At 43.3% G+C, this 26785-nt stretch overlaps 20 non-coding genes and 1 pseudogene across 20 annotated transcripts; all 21 read left to right on the top strand.

Moving 5' to 3' along the window:
• Positions 1 to 257: 257 nt before the first annotated feature.
• Positions 258 to 448, top strand: LOC148334166 (U2 spliceosomal RNA). The gene has a single exon (XR_015844466.1). It is a non-coding gene; the product is annotated as a U2 spliceosomal RNA (small nuclear RNA).
• A 658-nt stretch (positions 449 to 1106) lies between these two features.
• LOC148334165 (U1 spliceosomal RNA) lies at positions 1107 to 1270 on the top strand. Its single transcript, XR_015844320.1, has one exon. It is a non-coding gene; the product is annotated as a U1 spliceosomal RNA (small nuclear RNA).
• A 688-nt stretch (positions 1271 to 1958) lies between these two features.
• LOC148334164 (U2 spliceosomal RNA) lies at positions 1959 to 2149 on the top strand. Its single transcript, XR_015844481.1, has one exon. It is a non-coding gene; the product is annotated as a U2 spliceosomal RNA (small nuclear RNA).
• A 658-nt stretch (positions 2150 to 2807) lies between these two features.
• On the top strand, positions 2808 to 2971 carry LOC148334163 (U1 spliceosomal RNA). The gene has a single exon (XR_015844319.1). It is a non-coding gene; the product is annotated as a U1 spliceosomal RNA (small nuclear RNA).
• Positions 2972 to 3659: 688 nt separating this feature from the next.
• Positions 3660 to 3850, top strand: LOC148334162 (U2 spliceosomal RNA). The gene has a single exon (XR_015844464.1). It is a non-coding gene; the product is annotated as a U2 spliceosomal RNA (small nuclear RNA).
• A 658-nt stretch (positions 3851 to 4508) lies between these two features.
• On the top strand, positions 4509 to 4672 carry LOC148334161 (U1 spliceosomal RNA). Its single transcript, XR_015844369.1, has one exon. It is a non-coding gene; the product is annotated as a U1 spliceosomal RNA (small nuclear RNA).
• A 688-nt stretch (positions 4673 to 5360) lies between these two features.
• LOC148334160 (U2 spliceosomal RNA) lies at positions 5361 to 5551 on the top strand. The gene has a single exon (XR_015844480.1). It is a non-coding gene; the product is annotated as a U2 spliceosomal RNA (small nuclear RNA).
• Positions 5552 to 6209: 658 nt separating this feature from the next.
• On the top strand, positions 6210 to 6373 carry LOC148334159 (U1 spliceosomal RNA). Its single transcript, XR_015844318.1, has one exon. It is a non-coding gene; the product is annotated as a U1 spliceosomal RNA (small nuclear RNA).
• Positions 6374 to 12351: 5978 nt separating this feature from the next.
• On the top strand, positions 12352 to 12548 carry LOC148334158 (U2 spliceosomal RNA). The gene has a single exon (XR_015844510.1). It is a non-coding gene; the product is annotated as a U2 spliceosomal RNA (small nuclear RNA).
• A 658-nt stretch (positions 12549 to 13206) lies between these two features.
• LOC148334157 (U1 spliceosomal RNA) lies at positions 13207 to 13370 on the top strand. Its single transcript, XR_015844372.1, has one exon. It is a non-coding gene; the product is annotated as a U1 spliceosomal RNA (small nuclear RNA).
• A 688-nt stretch (positions 13371 to 14058) lies between these two features.
• LOC148334156 (U2 spliceosomal RNA) lies at positions 14059 to 14249 on the top strand. The gene has a single exon (XR_015844479.1). It is a non-coding gene; the product is annotated as a U2 spliceosomal RNA (small nuclear RNA).
• A 658-nt stretch (positions 14250 to 14907) lies between these two features.
• On the top strand, positions 14908 to 15071 carry LOC148334155 (U1 spliceosomal RNA). The gene has a single exon (XR_015844316.1). It is a non-coding gene; the product is annotated as a U1 spliceosomal RNA (small nuclear RNA).
• Positions 15072 to 15759: 688 nt separating this feature from the next.
• Positions 15760 to 15950, top strand: LOC148334154 (U2 spliceosomal RNA). The gene has a single exon (XR_015844442.1). It is a non-coding gene; the product is annotated as a U2 spliceosomal RNA (small nuclear RNA).
• A 658-nt stretch (positions 15951 to 16608) lies between these two features.
• Positions 16609 to 16772, top strand: LOC148334153 (U1 spliceosomal RNA). The gene has a single exon (XR_015844315.1). It is a non-coding gene; the product is annotated as a U1 spliceosomal RNA (small nuclear RNA).
• Positions 16773 to 17460: 688 nt separating this feature from the next.
• Positions 17461 to 17651, top strand: LOC148334152 (U2 spliceosomal RNA). Its single transcript, XR_015844441.1, has one exon. It is a non-coding gene; the product is annotated as a U2 spliceosomal RNA (small nuclear RNA).
• A 658-nt stretch (positions 17652 to 18309) lies between these two features.
• On the top strand, positions 18310 to 18473 carry LOC148334151 (U1 spliceosomal RNA). The gene has a single exon (XR_015844361.1). It is a non-coding gene; the product is annotated as a U1 spliceosomal RNA (small nuclear RNA).
• Positions 18474 to 19161: 688 nt separating this feature from the next.
• On the top strand, positions 19162 to 19352 carry LOC148334150 (U2 spliceosomal RNA). Its single transcript, XR_015844478.1, has one exon. It is a non-coding gene; the product is annotated as a U2 spliceosomal RNA (small nuclear RNA).
• A 658-nt stretch (positions 19353 to 20010) lies between these two features.
• Positions 20011 to 20174, top strand: LOC148334149 (U1 spliceosomal RNA). The gene has a single exon (XR_015844314.1). It is a non-coding gene; the product is annotated as a U1 spliceosomal RNA (small nuclear RNA).
• A 688-nt stretch (positions 20175 to 20862) lies between these two features.
• LOC148334148 (U2 spliceosomal RNA) lies at positions 20863 to 21053 on the top strand. Its single transcript, XR_015844463.1, has one exon. It is a non-coding gene; the product is annotated as a U2 spliceosomal RNA (small nuclear RNA).
• Positions 21054 to 21711: 658 nt separating this feature from the next.
• On the top strand, positions 21712 to 21875 carry LOC148334147 (U1 spliceosomal RNA). The gene has a single exon (XR_015844313.1). It is a non-coding gene; the product is annotated as a U1 spliceosomal RNA (small nuclear RNA).
• A 688-nt stretch (positions 21876 to 22563) lies between these two features.
• Positions 22564 to 22660, top strand: LOC148334146 (U2 spliceosomal RNA; annotated as a pseudogene).
• The last annotated feature ends 4125 nt before the right edge of the window (positions 22661 to 26785 follow it).

The following is a 26785-nucleotide window of genomic DNA, read 5'->3' as shown; positions in this document are numbered from 1 at the left end:
GCCAGTAAATGGAATACTTCTATTGCTGTTTCCAATTGGTCCACTTTGGGTCACATGGACTACAGTACCCAGCAATTGCTCAGCTTTTGTTTCGTTCGCAGGCTGGCAAGCAACACAGTTGGTCTCGTTTTCAGCTAAAAATGTGTGAGTTTGATGTTTGGCATGTAAATGGTTTGTTGTGATCATTTTACATTGGTCACCGTCACTGTTGCTTGGAATGTCGAGAATCAAGTCGCCCCCTGTGTCAGTTTGCTGATATCGCTTCTCGGCCTTTTGGCTAAGATCAAGTGTAGTATCTGTTCTTATCAGTTTAATATCTGATACGTTCCCTATTTGGGGACCATATATTAAATTGATTTTTGGAACTGGGAGATGGAGTAGGGGCTTGCTCCGTCCATTCCACGCATCGACCTGGTATTGCAGTACCGCCAGGAGCGGTGCACCCACCTCTGCTGGTCACAATGAATTTGTTGCTGGATGTTTCCATTCTATGTAGTTCTGTGGGAAAACGAAGAAACCCTTTAAGCAGCTGTCGTGTTTCTCAAAGGCTGTCTCTTGTTTTTGAGACTTTCACCGAATACCATGTCATGCTGCGGCTTAAAGGACATTCTTTCATTGAAGAAAGCGTCGTCTTGCTCCGTTATTGAGGGAACATGCGGTGGGTGGTCATATAAATAATGGTTTCAAATATAGATCATATAAATTTCCTATAAAGTTATAATATTGGCGCTTGGCTAATCAAAAACGTAAATAAGTAAAGTTTTGTAAAGGAGTTTGAATTGTTACACCGCTACATGTTCCTGACCACACAAAGAAACAGGAAATGAGTGCTAGAAAGGCGTGGGGCAGGGTCAATTCAATTCTCGCTTTGAATTCTTGTTAGAATTTAAGCAAGGCGTGATGGGAATGTTTTTGCTGATTCTTTTGACCTCATTCACAAATATTTACTTAATGCAAGTCTAAAAGAGACTACTTAAATTAATGTACGTGTCATGCATCATCCAGCGTGTATGTGTGTGCATGCGATCACACGTGCGTTGCAATCGGGCCCGTGACTGAAGATGGTGTGGGTGCTTAACCTTTTGGCCTGGCAATGTGTACATCTCATACTTACCTGGCAGGGGAGATACCATGATCACGAAGGTGGTTCACCCAGGGTGAGGCTCAGCCATTGCACTCCGGCTGTACTGACCCCTGCGAATTCCCCAAATGTGGGAATCTCGACTGCACAATTTCTGACAGTGGGGGACTGCGTTCGCGCTCTCCCCTGATTTCTGATGGTAATGACAATGAAATAAAATCATTCATGTCACTTAGTGAGCACGGTATCATGCTTATTTGTCAACATGCGATAAATAGTTAGCTTCTTTCGCAGTTGACAAATTACTGTCATTCACCTCCACACAAGTGGTGGCGCTAGCAAGTGACAATGTCAATTGGGAAGCAGGAAGTGCGTGTAAACGAAAAGATCTCGGTTTTTTAGTCTGTTTAGGACTGTTTTACATGGTTACACGGCATGAAGTTAGCGCAGAATTCATATTGGTCCGATATGGATCACGTGACAGGCGAGCGATTTCCTAACTTTCTTTTCACTTAGAGGAGGAAAAGCAACACAATTGTCCTCTTACGATCCGCAATACGTTTTATTAGATTCTTGAAATTCGCACGTCGGACTATTTAACCATTTAAGAGCATTGCGATGCCAGTAAATGGAATACTTCTATTGCTGTTTCCAATTGGTCCACTTTGGGTCACATGGACTACAGTACCCAGCAATTGCTCAGCTTTTGTTTCGTTCGCAGGCTGGCAAGCAACACAGTTGGTCTCGTTTTCAGCTAAAAATGTGTGAGTTTGATGTTTGGCATGTAAATGGTTTGTTGTGATCATTTTACATTGGTCACCGTCACTGTTGCTTGGAATGTCGAGAATCAAGTCGCCCCCTGTGTCAGTTTGCTGATATCGCTTCTCGGCCTTTTGGCTAAGATCAAGTGTAGTATCTGTTCTTATCAGTTTAATATCTGATACGTTCCCTATTTGGGGACCATATATTAAATTGATTTTTGGAACTGGGAGATGGAATAGGGGCTTGCTCCGTCCATTCCACGCATCGACCTGGTATTGCTGTACCGCCAGGAGCGGTGCACCCACCTCTGCTGGTCACAATGAATTTGTTGCTGGATGTTTCCATTCTATGTAGTTCTGTGGGAAAACGAAGAAACCCTTTAAGCAGCTGTCGTGTTTCTCAAAGGCTGTCTCTTGTTTTTGAGACTTTCACCGAATACCATGTCATGCTGCGGCTTAAAGGACATTCTTTCATTGAAGAAAGCGTCGTCTTGCTCCGTTATTGAGGGAACATGCGGTGGGTGGTCATATAAATAATGGTTTCAAATATAGATCATATAAATTTCCTATAAAGTTATAATATTGGCGCTTGGCTAATCAAAAACGTAAATAAGTAAAGTTTTGTAAAGGAGTTTGAATTGTTACACCGCTACATGTTCCTGACCACACAAAGAAACAGGAAATGAGTGCTAGAAAGGCGTGGGGCAGGGTCAATTCAATTCTCGCTTTTAATTCTTGTTAGAATTTAAGCAAGGCGTGATGGGAATGTTTTTGCTGATTCTTTTGACCTCATTCACAAATATTTACTTAATGCAAGTCTAAAAGAGACTACTTAAATTAATGTACGTGTCATGCATCATCCAGCGTGTATGTGTGTGCATGCGATCACACGTGCGTTGCAATCGGGCCCGTGACTGAAGATGGTGTGGGTGCTTAACCTTTTGGCCTGGCAATGTGTACATCTCATACTTACCTGGCAGGGGAGATACCATGATCACGAAGGTGGTTCACCCAGGGTGAGGCTCAGCCATTGCACTCCGGCTGTACTGACCCCTGCGAATTCCCCAAATGTGGGAATCTCGACTGCACAATTTCTGACAGTGGGGGACTGCGTTCGCGCTCTCCCCTGATTTCTGATGGTAATGACAATGAAATAAAATCATTCATGTCACTTAGTGAGCACGGTATCATGCTTATTTGTCAACATGCGATAAATAGTTAGCTTCTTTCGCAGTTGACAAATTACTGTCATTCACCTCCACGCAAGTGGTGGCGCTAGCAAGTGACAATGTCAATTGGGAAGCAGGAAGTGCGTGTAAACGAAAAGATCTCGGTTTTTTAGTCTGTTTAGGACTGTTTTACATGGTTACACGGCATGAAGTTAGCGCAGAATTCATATTGGTCCGATATGGATCACGTGACAGGCGAGCGATTTCCTAACTTTCTTTTCACTTAGAGGAGGAAAAGCAACACAATTGTCCTCTTACGATCCGCAATACGTTTTATTAGATTCTTGAAATTCGCACGTCGGACTATTTAACCATTTAAGAGCATTGCGATGCCAGTAAATGGAATACTTCTATTGCTGTTTCCAATTGGTCCACTTTGGGTCACATGGACTACAGTACCCAGCAATTGCTCAGCTTTTGTTTCGTTCGCAGGCTGGCAAGCAACACAGTTGGTCTCGTTTTCAGCTAAAAATGTGTGAGTTTGATGTTTGGCATGTAAATGGTTTGTTGTGATCATTTTACATTGGTCACCGTCACTGTTGCTCGGAATGTCGAGAATCAAGTCGCCCCCTGTGTCAGTTTGCTGATATCGCTTCTCGGCCTTTTGGCTAAGATCAAGTGTAGTATCTGTTCTTATCAGTTTAATATCTGATACGTTCCCTATTTGGGGACCATATATTAAATTGATTTTTGGACCTGGGAGATGGAATAGGGGCTTGCTCCGTCCATTCCACGCATCGACCTGGTATTGCAGTACCGCCAGGAGCGGTGCACCCACCTCTGCTGGTCACAATGAATTTGTTGCTGGATGTTTCCATTCTATGTAGTTCTGTGGGAAAACGAAGAAACCCTTTAAGCAGCTGTCGTGTTTCTCAAAGGCTGTCTCTTGTTTTTGAGACTTTCACCGAATACCATGTCATGCTGCGGTTTAAAGGACATTCTTTCATTGAAGAAAGCGTCGTCTTGCTCCGTTATTGAGGGAACATGCGGTGGGTGGTCATATAAATAATGGTTTCAAATATAGATCATATAAATTCCCTATAAAGTTATAATATTGGCGCTTGGCTAATCAAAAACGTAAATAAGTAAAGTTTTGTAAAGGAGTTTGAATTGTTACACCGCTACATGTTCCTGACCACACAAAGAAACAGGAAATGAGTGCTAGAAAGGCGTGGGGCAGGGTCAATTCAATTCTCGCTTTGAATTCTTGTTAGAATTTAAGCAAGGCGTGATGGGAATGTTTTTGCTGATTCTTTTGACCTCATTCACAAATATTTACTTAATGCAAGTCTAAAAGAGACTACTTAAATTAATGTACGTGTCATGCATCATCCAGCTTGTATGTGTGTGCATGCGATCACACGTGCGTTGCAATCGGGCCCGTGACTGAAGATGGTGTGGGTGCTTAACCTTTTGGCCTGGCAATGTGTACATCTCATACTTACCTGGCAGGGGAGATACCATGATCACGAAGGTGGTTCACCCAGGGTGAGGCTCAGCCATTGCACTCCGGCTGTACTGACCCCTGCGAATTCCCCAAATGTGGGAATCTTGACTGCACAATTTCTGACAGTGGGGGACTGCGTTCGCGCTCTCCCCTGATTTCTGATGGTAATGACAATGAAATAAAATCATTCATGTCACTTAGTGAGCACGGTATCATGCTTATTTGTCAACATGCGATAAATAGTTAGCTTCTTTCGCAGTTGACAAATTACTGTCATTCACCTCCACACAAGTGGTGGCGCTAGCAAGTGACAATGTCAATTGGGAAGCAGGAAGTGCGTGTAAACGAAAAGATCTCGGTTTTTTAGTCTGTTTAGGACTGTTTTACATGGTTACACGGCATGAAGTTAGCGCAGAATTCATATTGGTCCGATATGGATCACGTGACAGGCGAGCGATTTCCTAACTTTCTTTTCACTTAGAGGAGGAAAAGCAACACAATTGTCCTCTTACGATCCGCAATACGTTTTATTAGATTCTTGAAATTCGCACGTCGGACTATTTAACCATTTAAGAGCATTGCGATGCCAGTAAATGGAATACTTCTATTGCTGTTTCCAATTGGTCCACTTTGGGTCACATGGACTACAGTACCCAGCAATTGCTCAGCTTTTGTTTCGTTCGCAGGCTGGCAAGCAACACAGTTGGTCTCGTTTTCAGCTAAAAATGTGTGAGTTTGATGTTTGGCATGTAAATGGTTTGTTGTGATCATTTTACATTGGTCACCGTCACTGTTGCTTGGAATGTCGAGAATCAAGTCGCCCCCTGTGTCAGTTTGCTGATATCGCTTCTCGGCCTTTTGGCTAAGATCAAGTGTAGTATCTGTTCTTATCAGTTTAATATCTGATACGTTCCCTATTTGGGGACCATATATTAAATTGATTTTTGGAACTGGGAGATGGAATAGGGGCTTGCTCCGTCCATTCCACGCATCGACCTGGTATTGCTGTACCGCCAGGAGCGGTGCACCCACCTCTGCTGGTCACAATGAATTTGTTGCTGGATGTTTCCATTCTATGTAGTTCTGTGGGAAAACGAAGAAACCCTTTAAGCAGCTGTCGTGTTTCTCAAAGGCTGTCTCTTGTTTTTGAGACTTTCACCGAATACCATGTCATGCTGCGGCTTAAAGGACATTCTTTCATTGAAGAAAGCGTCGTCTTGCTCCGTTATTGAGGGAACATGCGGTGGGTGGTCATATAAATAATGGTTTCAAATATAGATCATATAAATTTCCTATAAAGTTATTATATTGGCGCTTGGCTAATCAAAAACGTAAATAAGTAAAGTTTTGTAAAGGAGTTTGAATTGTTACACCGCTACATGTTCCTGACCACACAAAGAAACAGGAAATGAGTGCTAGAAAGGCGTGGGGCAGGGTCAATTCAATTCTCGCTTTTAATTCTTGTTAGAATTTAAGCAAGGCGTGATGGGAATGTTTTTGCTGATTCTTTTGACCTCATTCACAAATATTTACTTAATGCAAGTCTAAAAGAGACTACTTAAATTAATGTACGTGTCATGCATCATCCAGCGTGTATGTGTGTGCATGCGATCACACGTGCGTTGCAATCGGGCCCGTGACTGAAGATGGTGTGGGTGCTTAACCTTTTGGCCTGGCAATGTGTACATCTCATACTTACCTGGCAGGGGAGATACCATGATCACGAAGGTGGTTCACCCAGGGTGAGGCTCAGCCATTGCACTCCGGCTGTACTGACCCCTGCGAATTCCCCAAATGTGGGAATCTCGACTGCACAATTTCTGACAGTGGGGGACTGCGTTCGCGCTCTCCCCTGATTTCTGATGGTAATGACAATGAAATAAAATCATTCATGTCACTTAGTGAGCACGGTATCATGCTTATTTGTCAACATGCGATAAATAGTTAGCTTCTTTCGCAGTTGACAAATTACTGTCATTCACCTCCACACAAGTGGTGGCGCTAGCAAGTGACAATGTCAATTGGGAAGCAGGAAGTGCGTGTAGACGAAAAGATCTCGGTTTTTTAGTCTGTTTAGGACTGTTTTACATGGTTACACGGCATGAAGTTAGCGCAGAATTCATATTGGTCCGATATGGATCACGTGACAGGCGAGCGATTTCCTAACTTTCTTTTCACTTAGAGGAGGAAAAGCAACACAATTGTCCTCTTACGATCCGCAATACGTTTTATTAGATTCTTGAAATTCGCACGTCGGACTATTTAACCATTTAAGAGCATTGCGATGCCAGTAAATGGAATACTTCTATTGCTGTTTCCAATTGGTCCACTTTGGGTCACATGGACTACAGTACCCAGCAATTGCTCAGCTTTTGTTTCGTTCGCAGGCTGGCAAGCAACACAGTTGGTCTCGTTTTCAGCTAAAAATGTGTGAGTTTGATGTTTGGCATGTAAATGGTTTGTTGTGATCATTTTACATTGGTCACCGTCACTGTTGCTTGGAATGTCGAGAATCAAGTCGCCCCCTGTGTCAGTTTGCTGATATCGCTTCTCGGCCTTTTGGCTAAGACTGCGATCACCTCCTTTGGGCGTGTTGGTTCTATACCTGCTGTGGTATAGGACTTATTCATTGGGGGATATATCAGCTGTTGCTTATTGTTGATAATAACCTTTGTATTTTCAGTTATCCGACTAAGGTAAGTAAATATAAACTAGTATTTGTTATTATTTATTATCTACGTCCTGTGGTTCTCCGGCTATGTCGGCCACCCATGCCGGCATGCGGAGGCACCACAGTGTACGTTTTACTTTCAAGGAAGTTAATGGAGAGGTCCTGGTAATGTCCAGACTGGATTTTTCCAGGAAACTTATCCAACAGACCTTGGAATTTAATGCTAATGACCTGAACTGTATCATAACGTTGCCTTTTAGCAAAGGTTTTGATGTTAGTTTCAGCTCTGCTCTAAATCTTCGCGAATTTTGGCTTCGTTATGAAGAGGTAAAAGCCCAGTTTTCTGCGTTCAATGTGGAAAAACTGACTGATAATGCTGCTAAAACAGTTATTGTCAGAATGTTTAATGAGACAGTGAATGCAGATGACATTTGTTTTTGGCTGGGTAGATATTGCACGGTGAAAGGCCAGGCTATGAAAGTGAGAGATGAGGATGGCATCTGGAACTGTGCCTGGCGGGTACCCATTCAACAATGGCAGGACCCCCAGGGCTTCCAGGGCCTGAAACATCTCCCATCAATGATAGTCCTGGGTGAAAACCGGGGCTACATACACTACCAGGGTCAACCCAAGCTCTGCCGCAAGTGTGGTGAGCATGGACACCTGGCAGAAGCATGTCAGCAGATAATTTGTGGAAAATGCAGAGTAATTGGGCATACTTTTGAAGAATGCACCAATGGCAGAAAGTGCAATCTCTGTGGGGAATCAAACCACCTCTACAGAAATTGTCCGAAATCATTTGCCAACAAATTGAAGGCTGGGAAAGAAATGGTACTGCTAAATGAAATTGAAATGGACAAACAACCAAAAGACACACCGGAAAATTCAAATCTCCCTCCAAAACCTGTCATTGGTGGAGAGGGAACAGGTGAGGAGGTGGAAGGGGAGGGGCATATGTTGACTACACCAATGGGGAGTTCAGAAGAAAGTTGCATGTTGCCACAAATGCCCACAACCGAATCGAGCAAAACCAACATGGAAGACCAGACTAGTAGTGAACGCAGCGAAATTCCTTGTACACAAAAAATTAAACGACTAGCATCTGAGCGGTCTTCTGAGTCTCCATTGACCTTAGAGAAGAGGGGAAAGCCCGGGAGCTCAGAGAGCGACGTGGAAGAGCACAGGGTTTTTCCTTGCAACTCACCAAACGAGCTGTCTTTTTTGAACATAGTACTACAATCAACGCCTAAAAACCATAACACAATGAATTTAAGATTGCGAGAAAGACCATCACCAAGACTCCCGAATCCTACACCTATTGCTCAGGTGAAGGAAGAACTCCGGTCTCAAGAAATTACCTAATTGATTAGTTTTAAAGAGCTTCCTCCTTTTGATACCCTGTTTTGTAGGCCTCCATTTTTAATCATATCTTTAACTCTCACCTTCTCGACTATAAACGTTAGAAGTGTGAAATCAAAGACTCGTGCTCAGAGCGTATTGTCCTTTTTAAAAACTCTTAAGTCTGATGTGTTTTTAATGCAAGAATGTGGTATTCCCTTTTTAAAAAATTATAAGCAGTGGGAGGAAATGTGGCCACACCCATCTTTATGGAGTGGGTCGAACGAAAACCGCAACGATGGAGTGGCCATTTTAATAAACAACACTCGAATTGCAATTAAAGGTAGCACGGTTTTAATAGATGGACGAGCACTTTTAGCACACCTAACCTTCATGGGAAAGGGTTTTAACCTTTTAAATATTTACGGTCCAAATGAAAAACACGACAGGTATGAACTTTTAGAGAACTTGCAGTGTCACATGCTAGGTCGTGCACCCTTTATTATGGGAGGAGATTTTAACTGTGTTTTAAGCAGAAATGATAAAAAAGGAGCTGGGGAGGATTTTAAAGTTGATAAAACATCTGTTTTACTGAAGGACATGTGCCGGGTTTTTAAATTAGATGATTGTTTTAAAACCATACATCCAAGAGAGGAGGGTTTTACATGGTTTAGCGGAGATAGCAGCAAAGCCTCTCGCATTGACTATTTATTTACACGGGGTTGGCCACCAACTGATGCGAGATTAACCCCTGTCTTCTTCTCAGACCACCTCTCACTTTCTTGCAACCTGTCAATCCCATCTGGTTTGACAGTCGGCAGAGGCCTCTGGAGGCTCAACTGTTCCCTTCTTGAAGACGAAGTCCTGGTGAACAAATACAGGGAGCAGTACAAAAATTGGCAAACGCTCCAAGACCTGTTTGAATCACGAGCACAATGGTGGGAAATGATAAAGTTAAGAACCCAGACCTTTTTTAGAGAAGCAGGAAGAGAGAAGAAAAAGAAGGAAATGAAACATATGTTAGGACTACAAAAAAGACTACAAAGGTATTTTAACCTCTCACAAAAGGGTATCAATTTTAATGAGGAAATTAAACAGATTAAAAATAAATTGAGGCTTTTAGCAGACATCAAAAGTAAAGGTGTAATACTAAGGAGTAAAGAAAAGGAGATAGAGGAAGGAGAAAAATGTACAAGGTACTTTTTTAAAAGAATTATGAACAAGAGTGGGGGTATTTTTAAGTTGCGAAAAGTAAATGGTGCTATAACAGAAATAAGCAGTGAAATAAAAGAGACAGTGGAAAGCTACTACCAGAAACTGTATGACAGGAAAGAGATTCAACCTGAGACAACGTCGGAAGTATTGAATTTTATTGAGAAAACAGTGACTGATAAAGTGCTTTTAACGCGAGATTTTACTCAAGAGGAATTAAACAAATGCATAAAACAATTTAAGAAAGCAAAAGCTCCGGGTGAGGACGGACTCTGCCTGGAATTTTATTTGACTTTTTGGGACATTATAGCACCGGATTTAATCACTGTTTTTAATGAATTTGACAAAACAAGCCGACTACCAGACAGTTTTAGAGTAGGGATAGTGACACTACTGCACAAGAAGGGAGACAAGGCGGACCTGGACAACTGGCGACCTATCACGCTTTTAAATGTTGATTGCAAACTTTTTAGTAAACTTTTAGCTACACGCATGTCTGTTTTTATGGGCGAATTGATCAACCCGGATCAAACCTGTGCCATCGCGGGGAGGAAGATCACGGACAGCCTCATGCTGATCCGTGACACCATCTGTTATGCGAGAGACAGAAATATGCGGCTAGTAGTCCTAAATTTAGATTTTGAGAAAGCGTTTGACCGAATCTCGCACCGGTACCTCTTTAGAGTACTGCAAAAATGGGGTTTTCCCGAAAGGTATATAGCGTGGGTGGGATTGCTGTACCGGGATATTAGCAGTAGATTTGTGGTTAATGGGGACCTGACAAAAGCAGTCCAAATTAACTGCGGTGTCCGTCAGGGTTGTCCTTTATCTGCACTCCTCTATGTCCTATGCATAGAACCGCTGGCACAGATGTTGAGAAAGGATAAAATGATCAAGGGGGTTAACATTCCAGGTGGCGGGGGACTTACGACAAAATGTATTTTATATATGGACGATTTTAATATCCTGTGCTCAGACCTTTTATCTGTGACAAGGGCTTTGGACTTGACTGATTGGTATGGGAGGGCCTCTGGGTCAAAACTTAATAGAGCCAAGACACAAGCACAGTTTTATGGACCGTGGACATTGACAGAAAAGACAGGTTTACCCCTGACATTGACAAAAACTGACCAGAAAATACTCGGGATCAGATTTGGCAGGGAAGGGGGAGGAGAAGCAAGTTGGGGCGACGTGGTAGGGAAAGTGAGGAAAAGACTTGTTTTTTGGAGAATGAGGGAACTGACCATAGAGGGAAAAGTTTTAATCATAAAAGCAGTTATTCTACCATTGCTTTTATTAATCAGTTCTGTTTTTATCCCAACAAGAAGTATCCTTTTAGGTTTGGACCGGGCTATCTTTTACTTCATCTGGGGATCCAAGTGGGAGAGACTGAAGAGAGCAACAATGAAGATGAGCAGAGAAAAAGGGGGAAAAGGAGTGCCGGACCTCCAGCTCTTCTTGGGAAGCAGATATGTGGCCCTGCACTTCCAAACTGCACTAGAGGCCTCAAGCGCTCAAAAAGCTCGAGCAATGTCAAGATTCTGGATGGGATCTTACCTCCGGAAATTAAGACTCATCCCTAGCGATCAAAGACTGCCTGTGTCTTTTATCCTGCCGCCTGCCTATTCTTTTATAAAAGTTTTTTTAAGGAATTTTAAACTAGAAAATCAAGAATGCCATGTTTTAAAAAACCACAGATCTCTCATCTCTGTTGTGCAGGAGCGGGAAACGGTATGTCCAGTGCGCGGGCTTGCATTCGGCGAGCCCACAACTGTTTGGCGCAATGTAAACCATCCCGCCCTCCCAAACAAACTTCGGGACCTGTCATGGATGGCGGCGCACGAAATCCTCCCAGTCAGGTACGTTATGCACTCCCGAGGTATGGCAGCGCACTCAAACTGCCCCCGACCTGGTTGTGGCGCCCAAGAGTCGGTGAGGCACCTCCTCTGGGAGTGCAGTGCTGCCACGGACCTGTGGGCGACAGCCGGCCACCTGCAATTCCCGGACTTGCCAGCAAGGGAGGTCCTCAATGCACAATTCGTGCTCTATGGGGTGGGCCCAATGACGAACACAAGAGAACATTTTGCAAAGCAGTGGCTCACCCTTGCCGCCATCAAAGACGCCATTTGGACCTCCAGAAACTTGCTGGTAAGGAGGCACAGACAGACCACCCCTGTGGCTGTGCTCCGAATGGCAGCGGCTACTCTGAGCTGCCTGCGGCAAGCCAAGGACACAGTCACCAAGAAGAGTCGTCTGTGCCCGCCCGGAGGAGGGAACCGGAGCCCACAGGGAAGGTCCTGGCAGCGACGGCCTGGCTCCTCGGGAGAGAGTGGAGAGATGCAACACCTCTGAGGAACTCCTTGAAGCATCCTGGCAGGTTTTATCTGTCTGGACTCTGTTTGAGAGGGTGGGATGAAGTCCCACTTCGTAAGGCGATACTACGCTCCTGCACAACAGAGGTTGAAGTGCTTTTTTTAACAATTGCTTTTTAAAAAATATTGTCTAGATGTATTTTGAAGACATTTTGCCTTGCACCTCTATGTCAAACATGCTGCTTTTTTGACACGTTGCCACAGAACTAAGGTTGTGCTCCATGTTGGAGAGATGTGAACATCAATGTCTACAGTAACAATAAAAATTTTGCAAAAGAAAAAAATCTGTTCTTATCAGTTTAATATCTGATACGTTCCCTATTTGGGGACCATATATTAAATTGATTTTTGGAACTGGGAGATGGAATAGGGGCTTGCTCCGTCCATTCCACGCATCGACCTGGTATTGCAGTACCGCCAGGAGCGGTGCACCCACCTCTGCTGGTCACAATGAATTTGTTGCTGGATGTTTCCATTCTATGTAGTTCTGTGGGAAAACGAAGAAACCCTTTAAGCAGCTGTCGTGTTTCTCAAAGGCTGTCTCTTGTTTTTGAGACTTTCACCGAATACCATGTCATGCTGCGGCTTAAAGGACATTCTTTCATTGAAGAAAGCGTCGTCTTGCTCCGTTATTGAGGGAACATGCGGTGGGTGGTCATATAAATAATGGTTTCAAATATAGATCATATAAATTTCCTATAAAGTTATAATATTGGCGCTTGGCTAATCAAAAACGTAAATAAGTAAAGTTTTGTAAAGGAGTTTGAATTGTTACACCGCTACATGTTCCTGACCACACAAAGAAACAGGAAATGAGTGCTAGAAAGGCGTGGGGCAGGGTCAATTCAATTCTCGCTTTGAATTCTTGTTAGAATTTAAGCAAGGCGTGATGGGAATGTTTTTGCTGATTCTTTTGACCTCATTCACAAATATTTACTTAATGCAAGTCTAAAAGAGACTACTTAAATTAATGTACGTGTCATGCATCATCCAGCGTGTATGTGTGTGCATGCGATCACACGTGCGTTGCAATCGGGCCCGTGACTGAAGATGGTGTGGGTGCTTAACCTTTTGGCCTGGCAATGTGTACATCTCATACTTACCTGGCAGGGGAGATACCATGATCACGAAGGTGGTTCACCCAGGGTGAGGCTCAGCCATTGCACTCCGGCTGTACTGACCCCTGCGAATTCCCCAAAAGTGGGAATCTCGACTGCACAATTTCTGACAGTGGGGGACTGCGTTCGCGCTCTCCCCTGATTTCTGATGGTTATGACAATGAAATAAAATCATTCATGTCACTTAGTGAGCACGGTATCATGCTTATTTGTCAACATGCGATAAATAGTTAGCTTCTTTCGCAGTTGACAAATTACTGTCATTCACCTCCACACAAGTGGTGGCGCTAGCAAGTGACAATGTCAATTGGGAAGCAGGAAGTGCGTGTAAACGAAAAGATCTCGGTTTTTTAGTCTGTTTAGGACTGTTTTACATGGTTACACGGCATGAAGTTAGCGCAGAATTCATATTGGTCCGATATGGATCACGTGACAGGCGAGCGATTTCCTAACTTTCTTTTCACTTAGAGGAGGAAAAGCAACACAATTGTCCTCTTACGATCCGCAATACGTTTTATTAGATTCTTGAAATTCGCACGTCGGACTATTTAACCATTTAAGAGCATTGCGATGCCAGTAAATGGAATACTTCTATTGCTGTTTCCAATTGGTCCACTTTGGGTCACATGGACTACAGTACCCAGCAATTGCTCAGCTTTTGTTTCGTTCGCAGGCTGGCAAGCAACACAGTTGGTCTCGTTTTCAGCTAAAAATGTGTGAGTTTGATGTTTGGCATGTAAATGGTTTGTTGTGATCATTTTACATTGGTCACCGTCACTGTTGCTTGGAATGTCGAGAATCAAGTCGCCCCCTGTGTCAGTTTGCTGATATCGCTTCTCGGCCTTTTGGCTAAGATCAAGTGTAGTATCTGTTCTTATCAGTTTAATATCTGATACGTTCCCTATTTGGGGACCATATATTAAATTGATTTTTGGAACTGGGAGATGGAATAGGGGCTTGCTCCGTCCATTCCACGCATCGACCTGGTATTGCTGTACCGCCAGGAGCGGTGCACCCACCTCTGCTGGTCACAATGAATTTGTTGCTGGATGTTTCCATTCTATGTAGTTCTGTGGGAAAACGAAGAAACCCTTTAAGCAGCTGTCGTGTTTCTCAAAGGCTGTCTCTTGTTTTTGAGACTTTCACCGAATACCATGTCATGCTGCGGCTTAAAGGACATTCTTTCATTGAAGAAAGCGTCGTCTTGCTCCGTTATTGAGGGAACATGCGGTGGGTGGTCATATAAATAATGGTTTCAAATATAGATCATATAAATTTCCTATAAAGTTATAATATTGGCGCTTGGCTAATCAAAAACGTAAATAAGTAAAGTTTTGTAAAGGAGTTTGAATTGTTACACCGCTACATGTTCCTGACCACACAAAGAAACAGGAAATGAGTGCTAGAAAGGCGTGGGGCAGGGTCAATTCAATTCTCGCTTTTAATTCTTGTTAGAATTTAAGCAAGGCGTGATGGGAATGTTTTTGCTGATTCTTTTGACCTCATTCACAAATATTTACTTAATGCAAGTCTAAAAGAGACTACTTAAATTAATGTACGTGTCATGCATCATCCAGCGTGTATGTGTGTGCATGCGATCACACGTGCGTTGCAATCGGGCCCGTGACTGAAGATGGTGTGGGTGCTTAACCTTTTGGCCTGGCAATGTGTACATCTCATACTTACCTGGCAGGGGAGATACCATGATCACGAAGGTGGTTCACCCAGGGTGAGGCTCAGCCATTGCACTCCGGCTGTACTGACCCCTGCGAATTCCCCAAATGTGGGAATCTCGACTGCACAATTTCTGACAGTGGGGGACTGCGTTCGCGCTCTCCCCTGATTTCTGATGGTAATGACAATGAAATAAAATCATTCATGTCACTTAGTGAGCACGGTATCATGCTTATTTGTCAACATGCGATAAATAGTTAGCTTCTTTCGCAGTTGACAAATTACTGTCATTCACCTCCACACAAGTGGTGGCGCTAGCAAGTGACAATGTCAATTGGGAAGCAGGAAGTGCGTGTAAACGAAAAGATCTCGGTTTTTTAGTCTGTTTAGGACTGTTTTACATGGTTACACGGCATGAAGTTAGCGCAGAATTCATATTGGTCCGATATGGATCACGTGACAGGCGAGCGATTTCCTAACTTTCTTTTCACTTAGAGGAGGAAAAGCAACACAATTGTCCTCTTACGATCCGCAATACGTTTTATTAGATTCTTGAAATTCGCACGTCGGACTATTTAACCATTTAAGAGCATTGCGATGCCAGTAAATGGAATACTTCTATTGCTGTTTCCAATTGGTCCACTTTGGGTCACATGGACTACAGTACCCAGCAATTGCTCAGCTTTTGTTTCGTTCGCAGGCTGGCAAGCAACACAGTTGGTCTCGTTTTCAGCTAAAAATGTGTGAGTTTGATGTTTGGCATGTAAATGGTTTGTTGTGATCATTTTACATTGGTCACCGTCACTGTTGCTCGGAATGTCGAGAATCAAGTCGCCCCCTGTGTCAGTTTGCTGATATCGCTTCTCGGCCTTTTGGCTAAGATCAAGTGTAGTATCTGTTCTTATCAGTTTAATATCTGATACGTTCCCTATTTGGGGACCATATATTAAATTGATTTTTGGAACTGGGAGATGGAATAGGGGCTTGCTCCGTCCATTCCACGCATCGACCTGGTATTGCAGTACCGCCAGGAGCGGTGCACCCACCTCTGCTGGTCACAATGAATTTGTTGCTGGATGTTTCCATTCTATGTAGTTCTGTGGGAAAACGAAGAAACTCTTTAAGCAGCTGTCGTGTTTCTCAAAGGCTGTCTCTTGTTTTTGAGACTTTCACCGAATACCATGTCATGCTGCGGCTTAAAGGACATTCTTTCATTGAAGAAAGCGTCGTCTTGCTCCGTTATTGAGGGAACATGCGGTGGGTGGTCATATAAATAATGGTTTCAAATATAGATCATATAAATTTCCTATAAAGTTATAATATTGGCGCTTGGCTAATCAAAAACGTAAATAAGTAAAGTTTTGTAAAGGAGTTTGAATTGTTACACCGCTACATGTTCCTGACCACACAAAGAAACAGGAAATGAGTGCTAGAAAGGCGTGGGGCAGGGTCAATTCAATTCTCGCTTTGAATTCTTGTTAGAATTTAAGCAAGGCGTGATGGGAATGTTTTTGCTGACTCTTTTGACCTCATTCACAAATATTTACTTAATGCAAGTCTAAAAGAGACTACTTAAATTAATGTACGTGTCATGCATCATCCAGCTTGTATGTGTGTGCATGCGATCACACGTGCGTTGCAATCGGGCCCGTGACTGAAGATGGTGTGGGTGCTTAACCTTTTGGCCTGGCAATGTGTACATCTCATACTTACCTGGCAGGGGAGATACCATGATCACGAAGGTGGTTCACCCAGGGTGAGGCTCAGCCATTGCACTCCGGCTGTACTGACCCCTGCGAATTCCCCAAATGTGGGAATCTCGACTGCACAATTTCTGACAGTGGGGGACTGCGTTCGCGCTCTCCCCTGATTTCTGATGGTAATGACAATGAAATAAAATCATTCATGTCACTTAGTGAGCACGGTATCATGCTTATTTGTCAACATGCGATAAATAGTTAGCTTCTTTCGCAGTTGACAAATTACTGTCATTCACCTCCACACAAGTGGTGGCGCTAGCAAGTGACAATGTCAATTGGGAAGCAGGAAGTGCGTGTAAACGAAAAGATCTCGGTTTTTTAGTCTGTTTAGGACTGTTTTACATGGTTACACGGCATGAAGTTAGCGCAGAATTCATATTGGTCCGATATGGATCACGTGACAGGCGAGCGATTTCCTAACTTTCTTTTCACTTAGAGGAGGAAAAGCAACACAATTGTCCTCTAACGATCCGCAATACGTTTTATTAGATTCTTGAAATTCGCACGTCGGACTATTTAACCATTTAAGAGCATTGCGATGCCAGTAAATGGAATACTTCTATTGCTGTTTCCAATTGGTCCACTTTGGGTCACATGGACTACAGTACCCAGCAATTGCTCAGCTTTTGTTTCGTTCGCAGGCTGGCAAGCAACACAGTTGGTCTCGTTTTCAGCTAAAAATGTGTGAGTTTGATGTTTGGCATGTAAATGGTTTGTTGTGATCATTTTACATTGGTCACCGTCACTGTTGCTCGGAATGTCGAGAATCAAGTCGCCCCCTGTGTCAGTTTGCTGATATCGCTTCTCGGCCTTTTGGCTAAGATCAAGTGTAGTATCTGTTCTTATCAGTTTAATATCTGATACGTTCCCTATTTGGGGACCATATATTAAATTGATTTTTGGAACTGGGAGATGGAATAGGGGCTTGCTCCGTCCATTCCACGCATCGACCTGGTATTGCAGTACCGCCAGGAGCGGTGCACCCACCTCTGCTGGTCACAATGAATTTGTTGCTGGATGTTTCCGTTCTATGTAGTTCTGTGGGAAAACGAAGAAACCCTTTAAGCAGCTGTCGTGTTTCTCAAAGGCTGTCTCTTGTTTTTGAGACTTTCACCGAATACCATGTCATGCTGCGGCTTAAAGGACATTCTTTCATTGAAGAAAGCGTCGTCTTGCTCCGTTATTGAGGGAACATGCGGTGGGTGGTCATATAAATAATGGTTTCAAATATAGATCATATAAATTTCCTATAAAGTTATAATATTGGCGCTTGGCTAATCAAAAACGTAAATAAGTAAAGTTTTGTAAAGGAGTTTGAATTGTTACACCGCTACATGTTCCTGACCACACAAAGAAACAGGAAATGAGTGCTAGAAAGGCGTGGGGCAGGGTCAATTCAATTCTCGCTTTTAATTCTTGTTAGAATTTAAGCAAGGCGTGATGGGAATGTTTTTGCTGATTCTTTTGACCTCATTCACAAATATTTACTTAATGCAAGTCTAAAAGAGACTACTTAAATTAATGTACGTGTCATGCATCATCCAGCGTGTATGTGTGTGCATGCGATCACACGTGCGTTGCAATCGGGCCCGTGACTGAAGATGGTGTGGGTGCTTAACCTTTTGGCCTGGCAATGTGTACATCTCATACTTACCTGGCAGGGGAGATACCATGATCACGAAGGTGGTTCACCCAGGGTGAGGCTCAGCCATTGCACTCCGGCTGTACTGACCCCTGCGAATTCCCCAAAAGTGGGAATCTCGACTGCACAATTTCTGACAGTGGGGGACTGCGTTCGCGCTCTCCCCTGATTTCTGATGGTTATGACAATGAAATAAAATCATTCATGTCACTTAGTGAGCACGGTATCATGCTTATTTGTCAACATGCGATAAATAGTTAGCTTCTTTCGCAGTTGACAAATTACTGTCATTCACCTCCACACAAGTGGTGGCGCTAGCAAGTGACAATGTCAATTGGGAAGCAGGAAGTGCGTGTAAACGAAAAGATCTCGGTTTTTTAGTCTGTTTAGGACTGTTTTACATGGTTACACGGCATGAAGTTAGCGCAGAATTCATATTGGTCCGATATGGATCACGTGACAGGCGAGCGATTTCCTAACTTTCTTTTCACTTAGAGGAGGAAAAGCAACACAATTGTCCTCTTACGATCCGCAATACGTTTTATTAGATTCTTGAAATTCGCACGTCGGACTATTTAACCATTTAAGAGCATTGCGATGCCAGTAAATGGAATACTTCTATTGCTGTTTCCAATTGGTCCACTTTGGGTCACATGGACTACAGTACCCAGCAATTGCTCAGCTTTTGTTTCGTTCGCAGGCTGGCAAGCAACACAGTTGGTCTCGTTTTCAGCTAAAAATGTGTGAGTTTGATGTTTGGCATGTAAATGGTTTGTTGTGATCATTTTACATTGGTCACCGTCACTGTTGCTTGGAATGTCGAGAATCAAGTCGCCCCCTGTGTCAGTTTGCTGATATCGCTTCTCGGCCTTTTGGCTAAGATCAAGTGTAGTATCTGTTCTTATCAGTTTAATATCTGATACGTTCCCTATTTGGGGACCATATATTAAATTGATTTTTGGAACTGGGAGATGGAATAGGGGCTTGCTCCGTCCATTCCACGCATCGACCTGGTATTGCTGTACCGCCAGGAGCGGTGCACCCACCTCTGCTGGTCACAATGAATTTGTTGCTGGATGTTTCCATTCTATGTAGTTCTGTGGGAAAACGAAGAAACCCTTTAAGCAGCTGCCGTGTTTCTCAAAGGCTCTCTCTTGTTTTTGAGACTTTCACCGAATACCATGTCATGCTGCGGCTTAAAGGACATTCTTTCATTGAAGAAAGCGTCGTCTTGCTCCGTTATTGAGGGAACATGCGGTGGGTGGTCATATAAATAATGGTTTCAAATATAGATCATATAAATTTCCTATAAAGTTATAATATTGGCGCTTGGCTAATCAAAAACGTAAATAAGTAAAGTTTTGTAAAGGAGTTTGAATTGTTACACCGCTACATGTTCCTGACCACACAAAGAAACAGGAAATGAGTGCTAGAAAGGCGTGGGGCAGGGTCAATTCAATTCTCGCTTTTAATTCTTGTTAGAATTTAAGCAAGGCGTGATGGGAATGTTTTTGCTGATTCTTTTGACCTCATTCACAAATATTTACTTAATGCAAGTCTAAAAGAGACTACTTAAATTAATGTACGTGTCATGCATCATCCAGCGTGTATGTGTGTGCATGCGATCACACGTGCGTTGCAATCGGGCCCGTGACTGAAGATGGTGTGGGTGCTTAACCTTTTGGCCTGGCAATGTGTACATCTCATACTTACCTGGCAGGGGAGATACCATGATCACGAAGGTGGTTCACCCAGGGTGAGGCTCAGCCATTGCACTCCGGCTGTACTGACCCCTGCGAATTCCCCAAATGTGGGAATCTCGACTGCACAATTTCTGACAGTGGGGGACTGCGTTCGCGCTCTCCCCTGATTTCTGATGGTAATGACAATGAAATAAAATCATTCATGTCACTTAGTGAGCACGGTATCATGCTTATTTGTCAACATGCGATAAATAGTTAGCTTCTTTCGCAGTTGACAAATTACTGTCATTCACCTCCACACAAGTGGTGGCGCTAGCAAGTGACAATGTCAATTGGGAAGCAGGAAGTGCGTGTAAACGAAAAGATCTCGGTTTTTTAGTCTGTTTAGGACTGTTTTACATGGTTACACGGCATGAAGTTAGCGCAGAATTCATATTGGTCCGATATGGATCACGTGACAGGCGAGCGATTTCCTAACTTTCTTTTCACTTAGAGGAGGAAAAGCAACACAATTGTCCTCTTACGATCCGCAATACGTTTTATTAGATTCTTGAAATTCGCACGTCGGACTATTTAACCATTTAAGAGCATTGCGATGCCAGTAAATGGAATACTTCTATTGCTGTTTCCAATTGGTCCACTTTGGGTCACATGGACTACAGTACCCAGCAATTGCTCAGCTTTTGTTTCGTTCGCAGGCTGGCAAGCAACACAGTTGGTCTCGTTTTCAGCTAAAAATGTGTGAGTTTGATGTTTGGCATGTAAATGGTTTGTTGTGATCATTTTACATTGGTCACCGTCACTGTTGCTCGGAATGTCGAGAATCAAGTCGCCCCCTGTGTCAGTTTGCTGATATCGCTTCTCGGCCTTTTGGCTAAGATCAAGTGTAGTATCTGTTCTTATCAGTTTAATATCTGATACGTTCCCTATTTGGGGACCATATATTAAATTGATTTTTGGACCTGGGAGATGGAATAGGGGCTTGCTCCGTCCATTCCACGCATCGACCTGGTATTGCAGTACCGCCAGGAGCGGTGCACCCACCTCTGCTGGTCACAATGAATTTGTTGCTGGATGTTTCCATTCTATGTAGTTCTGTGGGAAAACGAAGAAACCCTTTAAGCAACTGTCGTGTTTCTCAAAGGCTGTCTCTTGTTTTTGAGACTTTCACCGAATACCATGTCATGCTGCGGTTTAAAGGACATTCTTTCATTGAAGAAAGCGTCGTCTTGCTCCGTTATTGAGGGAACATGCGGTGGGTGGTCATATAAATAATGGTTTCAAATATAGATCATATAAATTCCCTATAAAGTTATAATATTGGCGCTTGGCTAATCAAAAACGTAAATAAGTAAAGTTTTGTAAAGGAGTTTGAATTGTTACACCGCTACATGTTCCTGACCACACAAAGAAACAGGAAATGAGTGCTAGAAAGGCGTGGGGCAGGGTCAATTCAATTCTCGCTTTGAATTCTTGTTAGAATTTAAGCAAGGCGTGATGGGAATGTTTTTGCTGATTCTTTTGACCTCATTCACAAATATTTACTTAATGCAAGTCTAAAAGAGACTACTTAAATTAATGTACGTGTCATGCATCATCCAGCTTGTATGTGTGTGCATGCGATCACACGTGCGTTGCAATCGGGCCCGTGACTGAAGATGGTGTGGGTGCTTAACCTTTTGGCCTGGCAATGTGTACATCTCATACTTACCTGGCAGGGGAGATACCATGATCACGAAGGTGGTTCACCCAGGGTGAGGCTCAGCCATTGCACTCCGGCTGTACTGACCCCTGCGAATTCCCCAAATGTGGGAATCTCGACTGCACAATTTCTGACAGTGGGGGACTGCGTTCGCGCTCTCCCCTGATTTCTGATGGTAATGACAATGAAATAAAATCATTCATGTCACTTAGTGAGCACGGAATCATGCTTATTTGTCAACATGCGATAAATAGTTAGCTTCTTTCGCAGTTGACAAATTACTGTCATTCACCTCCACACAAGTGGTGGCGCTAGCAAGTGACAATGTCAATTGGGAAGCAGGAAGTGCGTGTAAACGAAAAGATCTCGGTTTTTTAGTCTGTTTAGGACTGTTTTACATGGTTACACGGCATGAAGTTAGCGCAGAATTCATATTGGTCCGATATGGATCACGTGACAGGCGAGCGATTTCCTAACTTTCTTTTCACTTAGAGGAGGAAAAGCAACACAATTGTCCTCTAACGATCCGCAATACGTTTTATTAGATTCTTGAAATTCGCACGTCGGACTATTTAACCATTTAAGAGCATTGCGATGCCAGTAAATGGAATACTTCTATTGCTGTTTCCAATTGGTCCACTTTGGGTCACATGGACTACAGTACCCAGCAATTGCTCAGCTTTTGTTTCGTTCGCAGGCTGGCAAGCAACACAGTTGGTCTCGTTTTCAGCTAAAAATGTGTGAGTTTGATGTTTGGCATGTAAATGGTTTGTTGTGATCATTTTACATTGGTCACCGTCACTGTTGCTCGGAATGTCGAGAATCAAGTCGCCCCCTGTGTCAGTTTGCTGATATCGCTTCTCGGCCTTTTGGCTAAGATCAAGTGTAGTATCTGTTCTTATCTGGAACTGTGCCTGGCGGGTACCCATTCAACAATGGCAGGACCCCCAGGGCTTCCAGGGCCTGAAACATCTCCCATCAATGATAGTCTTGGGTGAAAACCGAGGCTACATACACTACCAGGGTCAACCCAAGCTCTGCCGCAAGTGTGGTGAGCATGGACACCTGGCAGAAGCATGTCAGCAGATAATTTGTGGAAAATGCAGAGTAATTGGGCATACTTTTGAAGAATGCACCAATGGCAGAAAGTGCAATCTCTGTGGGGAATCAAACCACCTCTACAGAAATTGTCCGAAATCATTTGCCAACAAATTGAAGGCTGGAAAAGAAATGGTACTGCTAAATGAAATTGAAATGGACAAACAACCAAAAGACACACCGGAAAATTCAAATCTCCCTCCAAAACCTGTCATTGGTGGAGAGGGAACAGGTGAGGAGGTGGAAGGGGAGGGGCATATCTTGACTACACCAATGGGGAGTTCAGAAGAAAGTAGCATGTTGTCACAAATGCCCACAACCGAATCGAGCAAAACCAACATGGAAGACCAGACTAGTTGTGAACGCAGCGAAATTCCTTGTACACAAAAAATTAAACGACTAGCATCTGAGCGGTCTTCTGAGTCTCCATTGACCTTAGAGAAGAGGGGAAAGCCCGGGAGCTCAGAGAGCGACGTGGAAGAGCACAGGGTTTTTCCTTGCAACTCACCAAACGAGCTGTCTTTTTTGAACATAGTACTACAATCAACGCCCAAAAACCATAACACAATGAATTTAAGATTGCGAGAAAGACCATCACCAAGACTCCCGAATCCTACACCTATTGCTCAGGTGAAGGAAGAACTCCGGTCTCAAGAAATTACCTAATTGATTAGTTTTAAAGAGCTTCCTCCTTTTGATACCCTGTTTTGTAGTCCTCCATTTTAAATCATATCTTTAACTCTCACCTTCTCGACTATAAACGTTAGAAGTGTGAAATCAAAGACTCGTGCTCAGAGCGTATTGTCCTTTTTAAAAACTCTTAAGTCTGATGTGTTTTTAATGCAAGAATGTGGTATTCCCTTTTTAAAAAATTATAAGCAGTGGGAGGAAATGTGGCCACACCCATCCTTATGGAGTGGGTCGAACGAAAACCGCAACGATGGAGTGGCCATTTTAATAAACAACACTCAAATTGCAATTAAAGGTAGCACGGTTTTAACAGATGGACGAGCACTTTTAGCACACCTAACCTTCATGGGAAAGGGTTTTAACCTTTTAAATATTTACGGTCCAAATGAAAAACACGACAGGTATGAACTTTTAGAGAACTTGCAGTGTCACATGCTAGGTCGTGCACCCTTTATTATGGGAGGAGATTTTAACTGTGTTTTAAGCAGAAATGATAAAAAAGGAGCTGGAGAGGATTTTAAAGTTGATAAAACATCTGTTTTACTGAAGGACATGTGCCGGGTTTTTAAATTAGATGATTGTTTTAAAACCATACATCCAAGAGAGGAGGGTTTTACATGGTTTAGCGGAGATAGCAGCAAAGCCTCTCGCATTGACTATTTATTTACACGGGGTTGGACACCAACTGATGCGAGATTAACCCCTGTATTCTTCTCGGACCACCTTTCACTCTCTTGCAACCTGTCAATCCCATCTGGTTTGACAGTCGGAAGAGGCCTCTGGAGGCTCAACTGTTCCCTTCTTGAAAATGAAGTTCTGGTGAACAAATACAGGGAGCAGTACAAAAATTGGCAAACACTCCAAGACCTGTTTGAATCACGAGCACAATGGTGGGAAATGATAAAGTTAAGAACCCAGACCTTTTTTAGAGAAGCAGGAAGAGAGAAGAAAAAGAAGGAAATTAAACATATGTTCGGACTACAAAAAAGACTACAAAGGTATTTTAACCTCTCACAAAAGGGTATCAATTTTAATGAGGAGATTAAACAGATTAAAAATAAATTGAGGCTTTTAGCAGACATCAAAAGTAAAGGTGTAATACTAAGGAGTAAAGAAAAGGAGATAGAGGAAGGAGAAAAATGTACAAGGTACTTTTTTAAAAGAATTATGAACAAGAGTGGGGGTATTTTTAAGTTGCGAAAAGTAAATGGTGCTATAACAGAAATAAGCAGTGAAATAAAAGAGACAGTGGAAAGCTACTACCAGAAACTGTATGACAGGAAAGAGATTCAACCTGAGACAACGTCGGAAGTATTGAATTTTATTGAGAAAACAGTGACTGATAAAGTGCTTTTAACGCGAGATTTTACTCAAGAGGAATTAAACAAATGCATAAAACAATTTAAGAAAGCAAAAGCTCCGGGTGAGGACGGACTCTGCCTGGAATTTTATTTGACCTTTTGGGACATTATAGCACCGGATTTAATCACTGTTTTTAATGAATTTGACAAAACAAGCCGACTACCAGACAGTTTTAGAGTAGGGATAGTGACACTACTGCACAAGAAGGGAGACAAGGCGGACCTGGACAACTGGCGACCTATCACGCTTTTAAATGTTGATTGCAAACTTTTTAGTAAACTTTTAGCTACACGCATGTCTGTTTTTATGGGCGAATTGATCAACCCGGATCAAACCTGTGCCATCGCGGGGAGGAAGATCACGGACAGCCTCATGCTGATCCGTGACACCATCTGTTATGCGAGAGACAGAAATATGCGGCTAGTAGTCCTAAATTTAGATTTTGAGAAAGCGTTTGACCGAATCTCGCACCGGTACCTCTTTAGAGTACTGCAAAAATGGGGTTTTCCCGAAAGGTATATAGCGTGGGTGGGATTGCTGTACCGGGATATTAGCAGTAGATTTGTGGTTAATGGGGACCTGACAAAAGCAGTCCAAATTAACTGCGGTGTCCGTCAGGGTTGTCCTTTATCTGCACTCCTCTATGTCCTATGCATAGAACCGCTGGCACAGATGTTGAGAAAGGATAAAATGATCAAGGGGGTTAACATTCCAGGTGGCGGGGGACTCACGACAAAATGTATTTTATATATGGACGATTTTAATATCCTGTGCTCAGACCTTTTATCGGTGACAAGGGCTTTGGACTTGACTGATTGGTATGGGAGGGCCTCTGGGTCAAAACTTAATAGAGCCAAAACACAAGCACAGTTTTATGGACCGTGGACATTGACAGAAAAGACAGGTTTACCCCTGACATTGACAAAAACTGACCAGAAAATACTCGGGATCAGATTTGGCAGGGAAGGGGGAGGAGAAGCAAGTTGGGGCGACGTGGTAGGGAAAGTGAGGAAAAGACTTGTTTTTTGGAGAATGAGGGAACTGACCATAGAGGGAAAAGTTTTAATCATAAAAGCAGTTATTCTACCATTGCTTTTATTAATCAGTTCTGTTTTTATCCCAACAAGAAGTATCCTTTTAGGTTTGGACCGGGCTATCTTTTACTTCATCTGGGGATCCAAGTGGGAGAGACTGAAGAGAGCAACAATGAAGATGAGCAGAGAAAAAGGGGGAAAAGGAGTGCCGGACCTCCAGCTCTTCTTGGGAAGCAGATATGTGGCCCTGCACTTCCAAACTGCACTAGAGGCCTCAAGCGCTCAAAAAGCTCGAGCAATGTCAAGATTCTGGATGGGATCTTACCTCCGGAAATTAAGACTCATCCCTAGCGATCAAAGACTGCCTGTGTCTTTTATCCTGCCGCCTGCCTATTCTTTTATAAAAGTTTTTTTAAGGAATTTTAAACTAGAAAATCAAGAATGCCATGTTTTAAAAAACCACAGATCTCTCATCTCTGTTGTGCAGGAGCGGGAAACGGTATGTCCAGTGCGCGGGCTTGCATTCGGCGAGCCCACAACTGTTTGGCGCAATGTAAACCATCCCGCCCTCCCAAACAAACTTCGGGACCTGTCATGGATGGCGGCGCACGAAATCCTCCCAGTCAGGTACGTTATGCACTCCCGAGGTATGGCAGCGCACTCAAACTGCCCCCGACCTGGTTGTGGCGCCCAAGAGTCGGTGAGGCACCTCCTCTGGGAGTGCAGTGCTGCCACGGACCTGTGGGCGACAGCCGGCCACCTGCAATTCCCGGACTTGCCAGCAAGGGAGGTCCTCAATGCACAATTCGTGCTCTATGGGGTGGGCCCAATGACGAACACAGGAGAACATTTTGCAAAGCAGTGGCTCACCCTTGCCGCCATCAAAGACGC

This window comes from Idiotropiscis lumnitzeri, chromosome 7 (assembly GCF_059441095.1).
Source record: "Idiotropiscis lumnitzeri isolate Australia: NSW breed Sydney's pygmy pipehorse chromosome 7, RoL_Ilum_1.0, whole genome shotgun sequence".
Classification (NCBI taxonomy): domain Eukaryota; kingdom Metazoa; phylum Chordata; class Actinopteri; order Syngnathiformes; family Syngnathidae; genus Idiotropiscis; species Idiotropiscis lumnitzeri.
The sequence above is the reverse complement of the archived record's forward strand: the minus strand, read 5'-3'. Positions and strand labels throughout refer to the sequence as shown.